This window comes from Ziziphus jujuba, chromosome 8, assembly GCF_031755915.1.
Source record: "Ziziphus jujuba cultivar Dongzao chromosome 8, ASM3175591v1".
Taxonomy (NCBI): domain Eukaryota; kingdom Viridiplantae; phylum Streptophyta; class Magnoliopsida; order Rosales; family Rhamnaceae; genus Ziziphus; species Ziziphus jujuba.
Genome location: NC_083386.1, coordinates 24002473 through 24008797, shown reverse-complemented (window position 1 = coordinate 24008797; position 6325 = coordinate 24002473). Strand labels below are relative to the sequence as shown.

Below are 6325 nucleotides of genomic sequence, written 5' to 3'. Positions count from 1 at the left end.
ACTTAAAAAAAAAAAAAAAAGAAAACTCATGTCATAAAAGAAGAAGGAAGATATAGACCATAATTAGTGAAATGTAAAATTGTCATCCAATAATGAAAGCAAGCAATCCGTCAAACAACTGGTGAAATTGTATTTATTTTGTTCAGTTCATGGATTGTGAGGCATAATTATTAAAAGAAAAATATGGAAATACATATAATATATATATATAGATAGTCATTGACAACTTTATTAATTTACAAAAAAAAAAAAAAAGATAAGCTTAATAATCAAGTTCACAATAATCGCCAAATAAGATTAATTAGTGGTAAATTACTCACAGTAATTAAAAAATTATAAATTTTAAAATGTTGTAACGAAGATGAAGAATATATTGTAAATGATAAAAAAAATATAAGTTCCCAATAATCAAGTCAAAAAAAATTTTATATTTCACCGTTATGTGGCAGATTGTTGGCTGCGAAATCGCATATATCGTAATCAAATATATATTTCTTTTAATTTTTTTTGTCATCATATTTCTCTTAGTTAAAAACAAAACAGAAAAAATAAATAATTTAATGAATCACAATGGTCTTTTTAACTTTAAGTTTTCCTCCTTTTTTTTATTTATTTTCAAGGGGGAATTCAAAGTCAAAGTCGAAGACATTGTCTAGCTAGAAAACAAAAGTTTTGATATGGAACTACACGATATTAATGTGGGCCATGTTGAAAATTGTTTTCATATGAATTTTATACTCAGTAATTTTATAGCCATCAAAAATCTGCATTAAGTAGCTTAGAGGCGGTTCGCATGGACGAGCTTGTGGATCAGCCGACAAACAAGAAAATAGCAAGCTTCATAACCAAACTTAGCTACTTTTTCTTTTGAACTTAAAAATATTTATTTTTTACTTTTTCGCTTTCATTTTCTGCAGCCCATTGTCTTCTTTTTCCCTTTTTTTCGCCCCAATAAGTTTCATATTTTTTTTCTCAAAAAAAAAAAAAAAAGAAAAGAATAAAATTTTATAGACGCTGAAGCCTATTGTCTTCTTTTTCCTTTTTTTTTTTTTTCCCAATAATTTTTTTTTTCTTCAGGAAAAAAAAGAATAAAATGAAGCTCCAGCTTGCAGCTACTAGCTCGATAGACCTCCTATTGGCCGGTGGGTATTTTTATATATATACATATATATATATATATATATATATATATTTGCAATATTTTCGGTTACTTCCTTCACCAAAAAAGAAAATATTTTCAGTTTTACTTCTTGCTAAAAAGAAATGCTTGCTGTTATGGGCGGGTTTAACTTGACCCCCTCAATTTATTTTTTTTATTTTTAACGGTTTGATGGGTTAGTCGCTTAATTACATAATTGTCATTAAAAATTAGGCATGTGGCCCCCCTTAATGTAAGATTTTTTATCTAGTATTCACCCATTTTCTTTTAAAATTTAATTTTTCCTTTTCAGCTTAATGACTGTTTAATTCAACGCCAAATATTATATTATTAAATATTGTAAACATACTTATTTTACATGTACGCCTACAAACTTCTTTACTTGAGAAACAAAAATCAAAGAATATCTTTTGTCAATGAAACTAGATTTTTTATTAAAAAAATCAATTTCTTTTTAGTCTTCAAGTTTAATATATGTAAAATCTTCATGTCTTTATTTTTTTTTTAAAAAAAAAATTTGTCTTTTTAAATGTTATTTCTAATAATAAATTATTTTATTATTTTATATTACTACGCTATAATTATTGAATAAAAAATATAAATTACTAATCATACACTGCATGTATAAGTAAATTTTTTGTTTTATTATGAAATATTATAATTTGATTTTTTTTTTTAAATTATTGGCAATGAAGCCATTTTAATCAAATTTTCTGGATGCGCCACTCCTTACTGTGGAATATTAGGACAAATGTTCTTTATACAGTTTTCAATATATAAGACAATAAGTAGCTCAAATTGTAGGATACATATAGAACTACTAACCAATCAGGACATACGGTTACACAGCATGTGTTCCATTAATTATATATATATATATATATATATATATGGTGTGTTCTATTATATCGGACACCATAAGATACAAAAAATATTGACAATTAATATTAACCATGAAGAATCATTAATAAGAGCAGAAGTATCTGGTAAATATTTTGATTTGGTGCTCGCCAAGCTTCTCTTCAGTCATCTGATCATCTCGACCTGCATTAGAGCACCCACGTATTAATACAATATATATTCTTTCAATTTTTTTGAGAACTATAATATTAGCTATCTAACCAAAAATAAAAAATAAAAACATAATAAATATTATTACGGGACTCTAGGAGACAACAAAGTGACATTACTCTATTTAGAGTATATATGTATATAATATAAATATGTAATTTGTTTGAAACAATGTTAAACTCGTCATTACAATTGGAAGAGAGGGGATTGTGGTTTCTTCCTGTACTGCAGGATGAATGAACCCCAATGTTGCCACCTATGGGACAATATCTACGTCTCTCCTCACTAGATAATTACAATATTGTTGCATGCTTTATATGTAATATAAGATTAATTGTATTTTACTATCTTGTACTTTAACTTTTAAAATTTAAAATTGTTTTATATTAACTTTTAATTTACAATTTAATTGATATTAATCTAATTTCTAAATTGATTTTAAAAAGTTTTCAAATTGAAAAAACCGAATAGTTTTCTCAATTTAAAAACAAGATGAGAAAAAAATTAATTAATTGATTATTTTTTTAAATGTTTAAATCTTCTGTTAATTAATTTGAAAATTGGATTGATATGAAATAAATTTTAAATTAAAATTTTGATGTGAAACATTTTAAATTCGAGTTAATGTACAGTCTAACCGATACAGGTATTAAAATGCAATTAATCTTTAATTAATATAGATTGATGCCATTATCTGTTTATTTTTTAATGGAAATTAACAGGCTACTTAATTAATTATCCATAAAACATCATTATTGATCTTGGCAAAATTATTCTTGAATGCATAATTTATTATTTATTATTTATTTATTTATTTATTTATTTTGAAATAAAACCTCAACTTTTAATTAAACAGAAACACCAAGACATAAAGACATCCTGAATAACAGAAGCTAACCGTGGTGGTGGCTCCTCAGTCCAGGTTGCATACTCAGTTAAACCCAAAGAATAACGAGCAGTTACATGTGCGGCCTTATCACAGTTCCTAGGAACGTACTTACAAGAAAAACTACCAAGAAAAGCAAGAGCATCTTTAATATCCATCACTAAATAACAATCAGCACCTACAAATATATTTTGGTCATGAATCAAACGAATACCCTCCATAGAATCACCTTCCAATTCAACACCAGCAAAGCCATTATCGAGAGAGAATTTTTAAATTAAATTAAGCTATAGAATTTTTATCAGGAAAAAAAAGTAAATTAAACTATGTAGAATTGTTTCACCTACTTGGTAGTTGGTACGATCATCCATGGATGTCCTCAGGGGGAGCAGCGGGTGATGAAGGAGTTCTAGAAGGAGTGCTATCTCTTCCAACTAACACTCGATTCTTCATATAATCTGATTAAATCAAGAAAATATAGAAGTTCTATAAAGCCTGTTTCGCTGCTTTTCCAAATGATCAATAAAAAATAAAATTTTTACTGTTAATTAAATGAAAATAAGAAGCGTTAGACAACTTATTTTTAAAAGCCGTTTCCATGAAAAAAAAAAAAAAAAAAAGGAAAACCCTAAAAATAACTTTTTGTTCTTCTTTAATATATTTTCTCTCTCATTTTTCCTTTTTTTCCTTAAAATATACCTATGAGAAGAAGAGTAAATGTCAAACTTACGACGCATAATGGGATTCTGGACGTGTGGCAGTTCCCTTGATGCCACTCCCAAAGCCAGCAGAAGAATGACAATCAAGAACAGTTCCCTAATAATTATTGAAAACTTGTACAACGCCATATTTTGTTTGTTGATCTTGTTATATCTGAACGCGGTGTTTATATACACAATCCCAATCTCAATTAATTGAATAAAAAATGACATTTTCAGAGAGTTCTAATATGGAAATTTCAATAATTTTCATTTATTTTTAAAGCTGACAGAGAAAAAGAAGTGCTCCTTTCAATTGATCTTGGACCAAGGAAAAACCCAAGGATCCAACCAACCCATGACCCACCGTGGTGTATCATATGAAACAGATTTCCTGTATGAAATTTTCAAACAGAAAAATCAGAAAAGAAAATTCCAAAGCAGAACTTTGGTTGCTTTAGTCATAATTTGCATGCGGACTGGGTCAACAGGCGTGTTTGCTATTTCTTCCATCATTTAAACAAATAAATATATATATCTATATATATATATATATATATAAGATAACCAGAAAAGTTTTATAAACATTTTATAGTGTGAGTTGGAGTCCATGATATCACCTTTTAATTTCCTCGACATTGAAATTAATCTGAGGTTGAATCTTCCACCTCACACTATAGGAAAAGAAAAAATCCAAGAAGTTTTATGAAAATTTTAGTTTTTTTTTTTTTCCTTTTTTAACAACAAATTTATATTTTTAATATGAATAATGTTAGGATACCAATATATTTACCAAGTAATAAGCTATTATTATTATATTGGTGTTGTGCAACATCCGAATTTAACAATTTATCAAACAGTTGTATACACTACTTTTCCAAAATTCAAGAAACAAACACCCCAATGTTTTTATCACACAAAGTTAACAATATGAAAAATAGAATACAAAACAAAGCAAATCGATAGACAATATACAGTAAATTAATGTGATTTAATACCAATATGTGCCTACATGCGACGAATGGTAATTGAATTCCAACATTAAATCATATGGTAGTCATCAGCATTAATAGACAACAAGTAACAAAAGGTTAAGCTAATTAAATATAAGAAAGATTATAAGAAGAAAAAAAATCCTTTTTTGCTTTCAACTTCCATGTTTGTCCTAGTTGAGGTACTTAGCTCTCTTCCAAGTTGTTCAAACTCTCCTCTCTCTTTCTTTTCTTCTACCCACTATTTTGGAGACCAAAAAGGCTTATAATATAAACTTTAACAGAGAAAAAACCAAACTGCCCTTAATGAAACGGCTCAAATTTGAGCCACAAGCCATAATTGGTTTATTTTTAATACATTTATTATTTTAAAAGTTTACATATTTATATTTGAATTGTATTAGTATTTATAACTAATAAAATAAAAATATATCACCTTGATATTTTATTTTGATAAACACTTCAATAAACTTCTTAGTTTTTGTACCTTTATCTTTATAGATTTTCATGGTTTTAAAAAATTGAAAAACTATTTTCAAATTCTCCACAGAAAATATTGTCCATGAACCAAATACACTTTTGTGACTAAAAGCCATGAAAGATATTATTAGATACATGCAAGCAAGCAGGGGCATATGTTTTTTTTTTTTTTTTTGGGTTACAAATAGGATGGTTTATATATATGTATTCGAAATATTATATTTTTCTTGACTTGATTATCGTGCACTGGATTAAAGTCATCAATAATCTAATATATATTAATAATTGTGCTTCACTATCCATGAACATGAACTTAATTTTCACCAAGTTGCGATGGAGAATATATTATTTTTTGGTCAACTGTATATTTTCGTGTTAGACTCGCTAATGATAGCATTGCTCCTTATTTATTTATTTATTTTTGGATGAATTATAGCATTGCTTTCATTTAATAAACTGATGTCTATTTCGCACTTAACTAATTTTTATCTTCTTATTGAAGTGACAAGCCATGATTCATTTAAGAAAAGTTTAGAAGATAAAAATTGAGGAGACAAACATCTTTCTTTATGTATTGTCATATTGTGTACAAACTAAATGGTTATAAAACCAAATATTTAGTATAAATATATCTAAATACAGAACTAAATTCCTCAAAAAAAAAAATAATAATAATAAATAAATAAATACAGAACTAAATTGAGATGCTGGACTGCAGAAAATTAAATTTATTTTTATAGAGCCCAATTTAAAATAATCCGGTCCAATTACAGTCCAACATCCCAAAACAAGAACAACAGTCCAGTTCAGTCTGTATACCTTCCCGGACCCTCCCACACCGATGCAATGCATATCATCAAAATTGTCATCGTGCAAAAATTTTGCCATTAAAATACCACATAGAAAATGGATTCTGTCCCTTGGAATATGTTCATGTTTAACCGAACTCATTGATGATTTTCTTTTCCAAACAAATAACCAAAATCCCAACAAGTATAATAGTAAATAACAATGCAGCTGCTACAGAAGAAATAACAAT

At 27.3% G+C, this 6325-nt stretch overlaps 1 long non-coding RNA gene across 1 annotated transcript; it reads right to left on the bottom strand.

The window, feature by feature from the left end:
• Positions 1–1888: 1888 nt before the first annotated feature.
• LOC125421437 (uncharacterized) lies at positions 1889–4118 on the bottom strand. Its single transcript, XR_007239790.2, has 3 exons — positions 3847–4118; positions 3464–3574; positions 1889–2203 (listed from the first exon to the last, which is right to left on the bottom strand). It is a non-coding gene; the product is annotated as an uncharacterized LOC125421437 (long non-coding RNA).
• Between the last annotated feature and the right edge of the window lie 2207 nt (positions 4119–6325).